This window comes from Tachyglossus aculeatus, chromosome 24, assembly GCF_015852505.1.
Source record: "Tachyglossus aculeatus isolate mTacAcu1 chromosome 24, mTacAcu1.pri, whole genome shotgun sequence".
In the NCBI taxonomy this organism is placed as follows: domain Eukaryota; kingdom Metazoa; phylum Chordata; class Mammalia; order Monotremata; family Tachyglossidae; genus Tachyglossus; species Tachyglossus aculeatus.
In genome coordinates this window covers 4639655-4654756 of record NC_052089.1, presented here as the reverse complement: position 1 = coordinate 4654756, position 15102 = coordinate 4639655, and positions in this window count along the sequence as shown.

Genomic DNA, 15102 nt, shown 5'->3' with positions numbered 1-15102 from the left:
CGCCAAGACCCACCCTTTCCTCTCCATCCAAACCGCTACCTTGATGGTTCAATCTGTCATCCTATCCCAACTGGATTACTGCATCAGCCTCCTCTCTGATCTCCAATCCTCTTGTCTCTTCCCACTTCATTGTATACTTCACTCTGCTGCCCGGATTATTTTTGTGCTCTGGGAGTGTTACTCTGTGCTCTGGGACTGTTACTGCCCTCCTCAAAAATCTCCAGTGGCTACCTGTCAACCTACGAGTCAAGCAAAAACTCCTCACTCTCGGCTTCAAGGCTCTCCATCACCTCGCCCCCTCCTACCTCACCTCCCTTCTCTCCTTGTTCAGCCCAACCCGCAACCTCCGCTCCGGTGCCGCTAACCTCACTGTGCCTCGTTCTCCCCTCTCCCGCCGTCCACCCCCGGCCCACGTCATTCCGCTAGCCTGGAATGCCCTCCCTCTTCACATCTGCTAACGAGCTCTCTTCCCCCCTTCAAAGCCCTACTGAAAGCTCACCTCCTCCAGGGCCCTTCCCAGACTGAGCATCCTTTTTCCTCTCCTCCTCCCCATCCCTTCCCCACTGCCCTACCTCTTTCCCCTCCCCACTGGACTTGTATATATTTGTGCAGGTTTAGTACTCTATTTTACTTGTACATATTTACTATTCTATTTATATTATTAATGATGTGTATATAGCTACAATTCTCTTTATTCTGACTGTATTAACAACTGTCTACGTGCTTTGTTTTGTTGTCTGTCTCCCCCTTCTAGACTGTGATGATGATGATGATGATGGCATTTGTTAAGCGCTTACTATGTGCAAAGCACTGTTCTAAGCGCTGGGGGAGGTTACAAGGTGATCAAGGTGTCCCACAGGGGGCTCACAGTTTTAATCCCCATTTCACAGCTGAGGTAACTGAGGCACAGAGAAGTGAAGTGACTTGCCCAAAGTCACACAGCTGACAGTTGGCAGAGCCGGGATTTGAACCCATGATCTCTGACTCCAAAGCCCGTGCTCTTTCCACTGAGCCACGCTGCTTCTCCAACTTGTTGTTGGGTAGGGACCGTCTATATATGTTGCCAACCTGTACTTCCCAAGCGCTTAGTACATTGCTCTGCACACAGTGAGCGCTCAATAAATGCGATTGAATGAATGAATGACTGTCTACCAACTCTGTTATATTGTTCTACTGGGCTATCCCAAGCACTTAGTACAGTGCTCTGCACACAGTAAGTTCTCAATAAATGCGATTAATTCATTGATTGATCCCTGCCCTCAATGAGTAAGACTGTGAACCCCACGTGGGACAACCTGATTACCTTGTATCTCCCCCAGCACCCAGAACGGACCTTGGTACATAGTAAGCGCTTAACAAGTATTGTTATTATTATTATTATTATTATTATTATTATTCTCTGTGCCTCAGTTACCTCATCTGTAAAATCGGGAGTAGAACTGTGAGCCCCACGTGGGACAACCTGATAACCTTAGATGCTAACCCAGTGCTTAGAACACTGCTTGGCGCATAGAAAGCACTTAACAAATGTCATCATCATAAAGGGTGCAAGTCTAAGTGTAAGGGTGATGCAGAAGGGAGTGGGAGAAGTGGAAATGAGGGCTTAGTCAGGGAAGATTTCTAGGAGGAGATGGGCCTTCAATAAGACAGAGCGAGGGTAAGTCAGATAGGAAGAGGGAGGGAATTGCTGACAAGGGAGAGGGCTTGGTTCATTCACTCATTCATTCAATCATTCATTCAATAGTATTTATTGAATACTTACTGAGTGCAAAGCACTGAACTATGCGCTTCGGGAGTACACCATAACAATAAACAGGCATATTCCCTGACCATAACAAGCTTTCGGTTTAGAGGGGGAGACAGACATCAATATCAATAAATAAATTTACAGATATGTACATAAGTACTATGGGTCTGGGAAGGGGGATGAATAAAGGGATCAGGTCTGGGCGATGCAGAAAGGATCGGGAGAAGAGGAAAGGAGGGCTTACTCAGGAAACTCCTCTTGGAGGAGAAGATCCTTCAATAAGGCTTTGAAGTTGGAGAGTAATTGATGGGAAAGACAGGTTTCCTTTCTTTGCCCCACAAGACCTCCACTTTGTGACTTTTGGGGGCACATGTGGGCTGGGAAAGGGGAATGGAAATGATGCTGTGGGTGTCACACCACAGTAAGGACAGGAAATAATAAGATCTCATTTTTTGCATAGTACCTTTAGCTTTCCAAAGTATTTTCACCGAACATCTCAGGGGGCCACTGGACTCCTCCCCAGAGCGGCCTTCATGTCGCGCTGTAAATGAGGGGGTTCAGGGTGAGAGGCACCACGGCATAGAACAAGGACACCAGCAGGTCCAGTGTCGAGTGGGAGTCTGACGCGGGCTTGAGGTAGGCAATGGCTCCAGTCTAGAGGAAGATGGTGAGGCAGGCAGGTGGAGAACTCTTAGGCCCGGCCCTCGGAGGCCGGCATCCTCAACACGGCCCGGAGGATGTGCAAACTGGCAACAACGGTGACGCTGGTATCGATGACAAAGTGCGTCCCAGAACGAGAGGCCTTCAGCAGGGAGCGGACATTACAGAAGAACTGCTGGACTTCGTCGAGTCCGCAGAAGCCTAAGGAGAACGTCCCGACTGTGTACACTACCCCAAACAACTCCGCGTTGAGCCCGGAGGCGGCAGCTATTTTTACGTAGGTCCCTTGGTCGACGATGTCGCCATAGAGGTCACAGGACATCGCTTTGAGGAGAAACAGCTCGGAGCCGGCAATCACGACCACCAGGAAAACCTGAGACACACAGCCCCAATAACAGATTGAACGTTGGTTGGTCAAGTTGTTGTGGATGGATTTGGGGACAGTGACTGAGATGAGGTAGAAGTCAATGAGGGACATAACTTTATGTCTAAAGTTATAAGACATAAAGGCATGGGGAGATGAATTTGTACCGGACAGGGGTCAGGGAAGCTGGAAACAGCGCAGCCTAGCCGTCAGAACACAGACCTGCAAGCCTGAGGACCTGGGTTCTAATTCCCGCTACGCCCTTTTTCTGCTGTGTGACCTTGGGCAAGTCACTTATGTTCTCTGTGCCTCCGTGTCCTCATCTGTAAAATGGGGATGAAATCCTATTCCCTCCTACTTATTATAATCATAATTATAGTATTCGTTAAAAATTTACTATGTGTCAAGCACTGTTCTAAGCACTGGGGTAGACAACAAGCTGATCAAGTCAGACGAGGTCTCTGTCCCATTTGGGGTTCACTGTCTAAGTAGGAGGGAGAAGAGGACCTGAGTCCCTATTTTACAGCTGAAGAAACAGAGACACGGAGAAATAAAGTCACTTGTCCAAATTCACACAACAAAAAAGTATTCAGAAGTGGTATTCGAACCCACGTCCTCTGACTTCCCAGGGTCATGCCGTTTCCACGAGGCTGTTTGGACTCTGAGCCTTGCGTGTGATAGGGACTGTGTCCAACCGGATTATCTTATTTCTACTCCGGTGCCTAGTACCATACTTGGCACACACTTAATGAATGATGTTGGTGGTAGTAGTAGTAGTAGTAGTAGTAGTAGTAGTAGTAGTAGTAGTAGTCGTAGTAGTAGTAGTTGTAGTATTGAAACGGGACTGTCAGGTATAAAACCACTGCTGACCACCCGAGTCAGAGAGAAGGCTGGAATCCAGTAGGGAGTTGAGTCGGGAGGGGATAGGGAAACGCGGTCATCAGGGAAGGTAGAAAATAAGTGCGTCTGGAGCATTGATCTCAGAAATTCTTGATGAATCTATTCCCTCCGGCTAACCGCCGCTGCTGGCAAAAAAACCGGAGGGGTTAGGAGACATCCCGGGGGGCTGATGTCAGGGAAAAGAGAGGGTGCTTTTATTCTGGAGAAACGGACACCCCCCAGAACCCTCCCCAGGGCGGCCTTCATGTCCCTGTTCCTCAGGCTGTAGATGAGGAGGTTCAGAGTGGGGGGCATCACGGCGTAGAACGTGGACACCAGCAGGTCCAGGATTGAGTGGGAGTCAGACACGGGCTTGAGGTAAGAAATGACGCCCGTCGACAGGAAGATGGTGAAGACAGTGAGGTGAGGCAGGTAGGTGGAGAAGGCTTTGGCCCAGCCCTCGGCAGCCGGTATCCTCAGCACAGCCCGGATGATGCGCGCGTAAGAGACCACGATGGAGATGAAAGAGATGAAACCAAAAACGGCACCAATGGCAACACTGGTATCGATGACAACATGTGCCCCAGAACCGGAGATCTTCAGGAGGGAGCGGACATCATGGAAGAACTGCTGGACCACCCGGAGTCCGCAGAAGCGTAAGGATAACGTCCCTCCTGTGTACATCACCCTACAGAGTACCCCTAGGAGTCACGATGCGGCCGCCACCTTCCTACAGGCCCCTCGGTCCATGATGACCGCGTAGTGCAGGGGGAGGCAGATGGCCGCATAGCGGTCGTAGAACATCATCATGAGCAGGGACAGCTTCGAGGCGGCAAACAGGACAACAAGAAAACCGTGAGCCACACAGTTCCAATAATAGATGAACCATTGGTTGGTCAGGGAATTGCAGATTGATTGGGGTACGGTGACAGAGATGAAGCAGAAGTCAAGGACGGAAAGGTGTCTGAGGAAGAAGTACATGGGGGTGGGAGGCACTGGTCTAGGGCGGTGATGGCGACGATGAGGAGATTTCCCATCAGGGCCGCCAGGTAGACCAGTAGGAACAGCGCAGCCTGAACCAGCTGCAGCTCCCGGACCTCCGAAAATCCCAACAAGAGGAATTCTGTCACTGTGGTGAGGTTCGCCATGATCTAAGAAATGTGAACCAGACATAGAGAATAGTTATATTTCCAACAGGAAATTGGACAAGTGATGAGACAGGAGCCATACGTTCCAACCCCTTACCTTAATTAATCAATCAGTAGTATGTACTGAGCACTCACTCTGTGCAGAGCACTGTTTTAAGGGCTTGGAAGAATACAGTGCAATAAGTGGTAGACATTCAATTATATTAGTGTCTGTTTGCCCCTCTGGACTGCCAGCTCATTGTCAGGAGGGAGTGTGTCTACCAACTCTGTTGTATTGTATTCATTCAATTGTACTAACGATTCATCAATCAAAGCACTGTACTAAGCGCTTGGGAGAGCACAGTATAACATTAACGGGCCTAAGCATTTAGTTCAGTCCTCTGCATAGTGCAAACTCTCAAAAAAAAACCATAGATGATGATTATTATACTCTGTCAAGATCTTAGTACAGTGCTCTGCACACAGTAAGCACTCAATAAATACCATTAATGATGATGATTGTACTCTCCCAGGTGCTTAGTACATTGCCCCGCACACAGTAAGCGCTCAGTAAATACCATTGATGACGATTGTATTCTACCAAGCTCTTACTACAGTGCTCCGCACAATGAGTGTTCAAGAAATTGCATTGATTGATTGATAGATACAATCTCTGCCTACAAGGAGAGTTATCCTTTAGCTATCTCGCACCTCAAGTCTCTACTACGTTCATTCACCAACTACTCGGTTAAGTAAATTGAAATCATCCAGCAGGGTCTCCCCTAAACGCCACCCTGTCCCCTTTCCACCTCAATTCCCTCCCCTCCCTAGAGCCGCTATCCCAGGCATTTCTTAGGCGGGAATTTTTTTAGTGGTATTTGTAAAGCACTCACTATGTTCCAGGCTCTATACTAAGCGCTGGGGTATGTACAAGCTAATCAGGTTGGGCATAATTCGTGTCCCACTTGGGGTTCCCAGTTTTAATCCCCATTTGACGGATGAAGTAACCGAGGCCCAAAGAAGTGAAGCGACTTGCCCAGGGTCACACAACAAACTAGTGACGGGGCTGGAATTAAAACTCAGGTCCTCCTGACTCCCAGGCCTGGGCTCCTTCCATTTAATTTCCCATCTGCTCTCCAAATCTTCGCCCCACTTATAATGGGAAAGCGTAATGGTCAAGAGCTTCCATTTGACCCCTTCTCTCTGAACCGTTTCTGCTGTAGGCCAGCTTGATCACCTCTGGTTACCAAAGCAATCCAGTTCGCAACAAATCTTCACTTTGTTCTCTAGTTCTGAAAAGACTAACTGAAAACAAGATGAAGCTACTCATTTAGTGAGGTTGGGTGGGATTTAAACACTTTGAGAACAAGGTAGAAAACCCCATCCCAAGGAGTGTAGTGGTTTGCCCAACGTCATATGGCAGACAGGTGGCCGAGCTGGGATTAGAACCCAGATCCTCTGTCTTCCATCCCGTGCTCTTTCCACAAGGCCACGCTGTCCAAAAAAGTTAAACCATATAGCAGGTGGAGCTAATAATAATAACTGTGGTATTTGTTAAGCACTTACTGTGTTCCAAGCACTTTAGTGTTCTATACATAGTGAGTGTTCAATAAATACTGTTAATGATGAGACAAGATTATCAGGTACTACATGGGGTTCCCATTATAAGTATGAGGAAGAAGGGAATGAATCCCCACTGTGCAGATTAGGGAACTGAAGAACAGAGAGGTGAGGTTACTTGATGATGATGGCATTTGTTAAGCGCTTATTATGTATCAAGCACTGTTCTAAGCGCTGCGGTAGATACAAGATAATCAGGTTGCCCCACGTGGGCTCACAGTCGTAATCACCATTTTATAGATGAGGTAACTGAGGCACAGAGAAGTTAATTGACTTGCCCAAAGTCACACAATTGACAGGATATAGAGCTGGGATTAGAATCCACAGCCTCTGACTCCCAATCCCGGGCTCTTTCCAGTGAACTATTCTGCTTCTGTTTCTCGACTTGCCTAATGTCACACAGCGTGTAAGCAGGGTTGGGAGTGGGGTGAACGTCAATTGCCCAAAGGTCACAGATACAAGTGCACAGACAACGCAGAAGGGAGAGGGAGAAGGGAAAAAGAGGGCTTAATTGGAGAAGGCCTCACGGAGGAGATATGATCTTGATAATGCTTTGGATGTTGAGAGACCGGTGGTCTGGCCTGTATGGAGGATGAGGGAGAGAGTTCCAGGCTAGGGGGTGGTTGTGGGGAAGGGATCGGCAGCAAGATAGACGAAATCGTGGCCCAGTGAGTAAGCTGGCGCTGGAGTAGCAGAGCGTGCGGCCTGTGCTGGGGTACATTATCAGAGAGGTGAGGTAGGAGGGGATGAGCTGATTGAATACCTTAAGCAGCGTGGCTCAGCAGAGAAACAGCGTGGCTCAGTGGAAAGAGCCCAGGCTTGGGAGTCAGAAGTCGTGAGTTCTAATGCCGGCTCCGCAACTTGTCAGCTGTGTGACTTGGACAAGTCTCTTAACTTCTCTGTGCCTCAGTTACCTCATATGTAAAATAGGGATGAAGATTGTGAGCTCCACGTGGGACAACGTGATCACCTTTTATCTGCCCCAGTGCTTAGAATAGTGTTTAGCACACAGTAAGCGCTTAACAAATACCATCATTTATTATTATTATTATTATTATTATTATTATTATTATTATTATTATACGGATGGTGAGGAGTTCCTGTCTGATGAGGAGGTTAATAGGCAGCCACTGCATGTTCTGGAGGAGTGGGAAGACCTGAACTGAATGTTTGTGTTAAACAGTAAGCTCTCAATAAATACACTGGTTAATTGGTTGATCTTTAGAACTCACAGCTACCACACACGCACAGACACTCACACACACTCCAAACTTTGTCCCCTTTTTCCTCTCTTACACTTCTGAACCGAAACACACCTCTTCGTTCCGAATACTGGGATTAGGCCTTCTCCTGTTCGTATGTGGGGCCTGATGGAGATCTGTGGGAAAGATGAAGGCTCAAAAGCATCCGAGGCCCCTGTGAGACTGTTCAGGAACCCCCCCCGCTCCCCCCCCCACCCGTGAAGACTTCCCCCTCAGGAAAAGCATCTGCTACCCCTTGGGGTCTTGAGCAGGAGACCCATTCAGGGTACTGGGATTAGCTAACCTCCCCCGGACTGGGTCCCGTGCAGCAATGGCCCACACGCCCCGTGGCTCAAATGGGAGTTTTCCCATGGGAATTCCCTCTGCGTTCTGCTCAGCCAACATAATTAGGCAGAAGCAGCGTGGCCTAATGGATAGAGCAAGGGCCTGGGAGTCAGAAGGACGTGGGAGTCAGAAGGACCTGGAGCATGTTACTTTAATTCTCCGTGACTCAGTTCCCTCATCTGTGAAACGGGGATTAAGACTTGGAGTCCTATGTAGGACAGGGGTGTACGCAACCGGATTAATCTAGTGTTGACCCCAGCGCTTAGAATAGTTTCTGGCACATAGTAACCACTTAATAAATACCATTTCTATTATTATTGTCATCATCAATAATAATGGTATTTGTTAAAGACTTCGTCTGTGCTAGTCACTGTTACACTGTCACAGAGTGTGCCCGTTATACTATTAAATTGTACTCTACAAGCACTTAATACTTGCAAACAGTAGCAAACAGTAAGCACTCAATAAATACAATGGGCTGACTGTTCTAAACACTGTTGTAAACATTTCCCCTTTTTACAGATTAGGGAAATGAGGCACAGCGAAGTTATATGACTTCCCCAAGTTCACACAGCAGGGATTAGAACCCAGGTCCTTCTGACTCCCAGGTCCATGCTCTAGCCACTAAACCACACTGCTTCCATGCTTTATGCCACAAAGCCAAAGACCAGTACACGCTTGTCAGAGTTGGCATTTCTGGAGCTGCTGAGAATTCGTTGCTCTCACATTTAGCAGACATTTTCAGGATTTCTCCCCTGGCACCCCACAAAGCACCCTATGTGTGGTAGCTTTACAGAAGGTACCTGTCTTTTGAAGAGAAGCAATGTGGCTTACTGGAAAGAGCACGGGCCTGGGAGTCAGAAGTAATGTGCTCTACTCCTGCCTCTGCCACTTGTCAGCTATGTGACTTTGGGTAAGTCAGATAACTTCCCTGTGCCTCAATTACGTTATCCGCAAAATGGAGATTAAGACTGTGAGCCCCACGTGCGACAACCTGATTACCCTGTATCTACTCCAGTGCTAAGAACAGTACTTGGCACATAGTAAGCACTTAACAAATTCCATGATTTATCATTATTATTATTTTATTATTATTAAAGAGGGTGCCTGGACCATCTTATCAGCGCCACTCTGAGACAATCAGAGAAGCAGGATGGCAGAACACAGAAGAACAGAGTTAGCAGAAAGATTTCCTGCTCACAAACAATCAATAGTATTGATTGAGCACTTACTGTGAGCAGAGCAGTATATTAAGCCCTCGGGAGAGTCCAATAAAACAGAGGTGGCATACCCGTTCCCTTCCCACAATGAGCTTACATTCTTGGAGGAGAGATAGGCGTTAAAATAATCACACAATCAATGGTATTTATTGAGCGCTTACTATGTGCAGAGCACTGTTCTAAGCCCTCGGGGGAGTCTAATAATAATAATAATAATAATAATAATAATAATGATAATAATAGTATTCGTTAGCGCTTACTATGCGCAAAGCACTGTTCTAAGCGTTGGGGTAAATAAAGATTATCAGGTTGTCCCACGTGGGGCTCACAGTCATAGTCACCATTTTACAGATGAGGTAACTGAGTCACAGAGAAGTTAAGTGACTTGCCCCAAGTCACACAACTGACAGGTGGCAGGGCCAGGATTCGAACCCATGACCTCTGACTCCAAAGCCCGTGTTCTTTCTACTAGGCCACGCAGCTTGTCTACTAGAATAGAGTTGGTAGTTGCCCACAATGAGATTAGAGTCTATAGGGTCTATGGGAAGGGGAAAATTCCACTGACGGACATAATCCCTGCCTTCCAGGGGCTGGCATTCGAGTGTCGATGACAAAGGCCTTTGGGGAGAGGGTCAAGGGATTTTTTTAACTCTCCCTCTCCCTCTCGCCTCCTGGTCTGGAACCCTCTAATCCATTTATGGAAGGGAGAGGAAATGGTTGGAAAGAGGGGAAGGACGGAGCTAGGAAGAAGACCCGCTTGCATCACTGGGAGTGATTTACGAGTCCCCCTTATACTGGAAGCTGGTTATGGGCAGGGAATGTGTCTGCTAATTCTGTTGTATCGTACTCTCCCGAGTTCTACGTACAGCGTTCTGCACACATTCATTCTTTCCTTCATTCACTCAATCGTATTTATTGAGTGCTTATTGGGTGCAAAGTACTGGACTAAGCACTTGGAAAGTACAATACAGCAATACAGACAATCCCTGCCCACAGCGGGTTTATAGTCTAAAGGGGGAGATAGCCATTATTATAAAAAAAATTACATATATGTACATAGATTACAGATATTTAATTGCCCACAGTACGGGCTCAGTGAATACCATTGATGGATTGATTGAAGAGAAGGAAAGACGGATAGTAAACGTTCAGTAAATACCACTGATGGATTGGCTGCTAGTAGAGAAGTTGGGCAAGGAACGTGGGTTATAAAGAACCCAGGATCCTGGTTATCCTGATGCTTGGAGACCCCCAGGTTCAGCTTTCATCCATCGGATCAATGCACATATATCTCTTGATTGGAGTGAGGCCTGATTGTGTAGGTCATTACCTCAGGGATCAGAGGCCTGGTATCCTAAGATCCTCCTGGTCTGAAATCCCAGGGGTTAGAGAATCCCAGTCCAGACAGGGCACGGAGCCAATCCTTTAGGCATCGGAAAATACGACAGCTAAGGGAGGAACGAGGTGGTATCTTCGTAGGGGAGAGATGGTGTGGTTCTGAAGCATTTTTCCACCTTGGAGCGGGAGGCAAGGGAAGGAACTCGGAGATGTTCTCTTTCTGACACTTTCCTCAGGCCGCTGTGACCCTAGTGAAGCGGGGAGGCATGACCCTGCATCTGGAAACCCCAGACCCCCAGGTATGTCAGGCGCCCTGAGGGAGACAGGAAGGTCTGGGTGTCTGAGAAGCAACATCTGTTTACTGTGTAACCTTAGGCAAGTAGGTCATAGTGGACAGAAAACGTGTCTATTTTTAAACAGTACATTCCCAAGTGCTTAGTACAATTTGTTCGCTTACTACGTGTCAAGCACTGTACTAAGCGGTGGGGGAGATACAAGGTTATCAGGTTGTCCCAAATGGGGCCCACAGTCTTCATCCACGTTATCCAGATGAGGTACCTGAGGGACAGAGAAGTTAAGTGCCCAAGGTCACGCAGCTGACAAATGGCAGAACAAGGATTAGAACCCATGACTTCTGACTCCCAATCCCGTGCTTTTACCACTAAGCCATGCTGCTTTTCTGCGATTGAATGAATGAATGGACCTCAGTTTCCTTAGCTGTCGAATGAGGATGAAATGTCTGTCCCCCTCATCTCTTAGGCCGTGAACCCTATGTGAGACAGGGACTGAGTCTGATCTGATTGTATTGCTCTTGGCACACAGTAAGTGCTCAGCGGATACCGCAATTAATATCATTATTATTATTATCATTATTATTAATCAGTACCACAGTGAGGAGTCTTTCAGGACAAGACGGCATCCACATCCGGTCAAGAAACACATTCCAATGTCTCACTGAGCGTGTCATTTACCTCCCTCGCCAGGAAGAGATTTCCCAAAACTCTTATTCTGCTGAAGCCAAGTGGGAACGGGTGGATTTCTGCTTTCCCAAGCGCAGTGAGTCACAGGGTCCTGTTGATTTTTCCCAAGTTGGGACCCTCCACTGTGGGATCAACCATTCCGTCCACGGTGTCCGGCTTTCCTCAGGCACAGCCCGGTCCCAATGACACTAGGACGATGGCTAAGTGTGGGCTCCACTGGCCTGATTTTGGGAGGCGGAAGGGAGGTGATCTGTCATAGATCCAGACTTCCAGCTATGCCGTAGACATAGAGAGTGTCCCACGACCATGAAAGCCCAGTCTGAAACCTAGAACTGACTTCAATCAATCAATCAATCGAATTTATGGAGCACGTATTGTGTGCAGAACACTATTCTAAGCGCTCAGTACAATACGACTGCAGTGCTAGTTCAAATCTTCCCAGTACTAATCCAGGGTCCTTTAGACTGAAATGGAATTTTTGAGGAATCTTTGGTGGATGGGGAAGATTCAGAGCTTCGGGAGAGAAGTTCAGCAGGCTCACCCGCAGGATCCAGCTGCTATTTGGCTTCCACGTAGCCCACTCACTAAGCAGTTAGACCCTGGATCAGAAATTCCCTTAGAGTCTGGAGGGAATCGAACATTGCAGGCTGCCTCTCTCTTCCTCAACTCCCCCTCACCTCCAGGATCTCCTCCAGTTTGCTGCTCCTCCTTCTCCTCCTTCTCCACCTCATTGTCCTTCCTTCTTCTGTTCCTCCTCCTTCTCCTTCCCCTTCTCCTCTTCCAACTTCACCTCATCCTCTTACTTCTCCTCCTCCTATCTTCCTCTTCTCCCTGCTCCTCCACCTCATTCTCTTGCTTCCCCCTTTCCTCCTCCACCTTGCTTTCCTCTTCCTTCTTGTGCTCCTATCTCTTCTTCCTCCTCCCCCTCCTGCTCTTTCATCTCGTCCTCTTCCTTCTCCTCCTCCTTTTCTCGTTTCCTCTCCTTTTCTTCTTCTTTCCTTTCTTTCTTTTCTTTCTCCTTTACTTCCTCCTCCTCCTCCTCCTGCTCCGTCACCTCGTCTTCTTCCTTCTTCTCCTTCTCCTCCTCTTCCTTCTCCTCCTCTTCCTTCTTCTCCTCCTCCTTTTCATTTTCCTTCCTCCTTTTTATTTTCCTTCCTCCCTTTCTTTCCTCCCTCCCTCCCTTCCTGCCTTCCTTCCTTCCTGCCTGCCTTCCTGCCTTCCTTCCTGCCTTCCTTCCTGTCTTCCTTCCTTCCTTCCTTCCTTCCTTCCTTCCTTCCTTCCTTCCTTCCTTCCTTCCTTCCTTCCTTCCTTCCTTCCTTCCTTCCTTCCTTCCTTCCTTCCTTCCTTCCCTCCTTCCTTCCTTCCTTCCTTCCTTCCTTCCTTCCTTCCTTCCTTCCTTCCTTCCTTCCTTCCTTCCTTTCTCTCTTCCTTTCTCTCTTTCTTCCTTTCTCTCTTTCTTTCTTTCTTTATTTCTCTCTTTCTCTCTTTCTCTCTTTCTTTCTCTCTTTCTTTCTTTCTTTCTTTCTTTCTTTCTCTCTTTCTTTCTTTCTCTCTTTCTTTCTTTCTTTCTTTCTTTCTTTCTTTCTTTCTTTCTTTCTTTCTTTCTCTCTCTCACGGAACACCGTGAGCACTTACTGTGTGGAGAGCACTGTACTAATCACTTGAGAGAGTCCAATACAACAAAGAAGGTAGACTTGTTTCTTGCCCAAAATGAGCTTACAGGCAAGAGGGGTGACAGACATCTTTGTGAATATAAATATCAATCAATCAATGTTTTTATTGAGCACTTGCTTTGTGCAGAACACTGTACTTCCCACCGTCTAGGCTGTAAACATGTTAAGGGCAATAAATCAATCAATGAATGGTATTCATCAAGCGCTCACTATGTGCAGAGCACTGTTCTAAGCTCTTGGATGAGCGCAAAACAAGAGAAAAAGCACAGACGTTCCCTACCTATAATGGGTTTGCAATCTAGCGAGGGAGGCCAGGGAGTATATCCACTAATTATGTTGTATTGCACTCTCCCAATCGCTTAGTACAGTGTTGTGCACATAGTAAGGTCTCAGTAAACGGATGAAAAATACAGTTAAAATGTCTATATCAAATCAGAGAAGTTTCACTGTAGTAAGTAGAGAGAACAAGATTGTAAGGTTCTTGAGGGCAGGGAATGTGTCTCCCAAATTTATTGTATTTTGTGTTCTCCCAGGCTCTTACTACAGTGTTCTGCACACAGTAAGGACTCAATAAATATCAATGATTGACTGAATATACGAGAGAAGCAGTGTTGTCTAGTGGATACAGCACGGGCCTGGTAGTCAGAAGGACATGGGTTCTAAATCCAGCTCGGGCACTTGTCTGCTGTGTGACCCTGGGAAAGTCATTTCGCTTCCCTTGAACTCAGTTCCCTCATCTGTAAAATGGAGATTAAGACTGTGAGCAACATGTCGGAGTCATGTACTGTGTTTAACCTCATTAGCATGTATCCCTGGACTTAGTACAGTGTCTGGCACATAGTACGTGCTTAACAAACACCTTTGATTGGCCTGTCATTCATTCCTCATGACCCCAACTGGTTATCAGGTAGCCACTCAATTTATCAGTCAATGGCATTTAACCCTGTCTCTTCCCATCTCTTCTGACCTTCCTCATCCCCTAAACTTAAAACTTTCTCCCTCTCAACCCTCTCACTTTCTCCCTCTCAACCCTTTCACCCCGCTCTCTGGCTTTCAACATTATTCCTTTTTCCCTGCCTCCCTTCCCCTCCCACCCCTCAACAACCCCCGACCACACACCTCCATGACTACTGGAGCTAAATCCAGAAAGCATCTTAATATTGCAAACCTGAAACTGGGTGAAACTGTAGACATACTCGTGATCAGCTCTCCATTTTACAGATGAGGTAACTGCAGCCCAGAGAAGTGATGTGACTTGTCCAGGTACACACAGTGTATCAGTGGTGGAGCTAGGATTAGGACCCAGATCCTATCTTTAAATACCATTGATTGATCAATTGAGAGATTAGTCATTGAAAACTTCCTGGAGGAGGTATAATAAGTAGAAATCGGTGACATAGTTCCTGCCGTAAAGAACATATGGGCCAAAGTGGATATTCATGCAATCGTATTTATTGAGCGCTTACTGTTTGCAGAGCATTGAACTAAGCGCTTGGAAAGTACAATTCGGCAACAGAGACAATCCCTACCCAACAGCGGACTCACAGTCTGGAAGCGAGGAGACAGACAACAAAACAAAACAAAACAAAACAAGTAGACAGGCATCAATATATAAATAGAACTATAGATATGTACACATCATTAATAAAATTAATAGAATTATAGATATGTACAAATCTACACAGGTGCTGTTGGGTGGGGAGGGCTGTAGAGTAGAGGGAGGGAGTCGGGGTGATGGGGAGGGGAGGAGAAACAAAGGAAAAAGGGGGCTCAGTCTGGAAAGGCCTCCTGGAGGAGATATGCTTTCAGTAGGGTATACGAGGTCACCCCAAAACGACTCCAATAGTAGATAAGTGAGGAAAGAAATACTTAAGACCCTCCCAGAGGCGCCAAACTTCCGGTTGACAT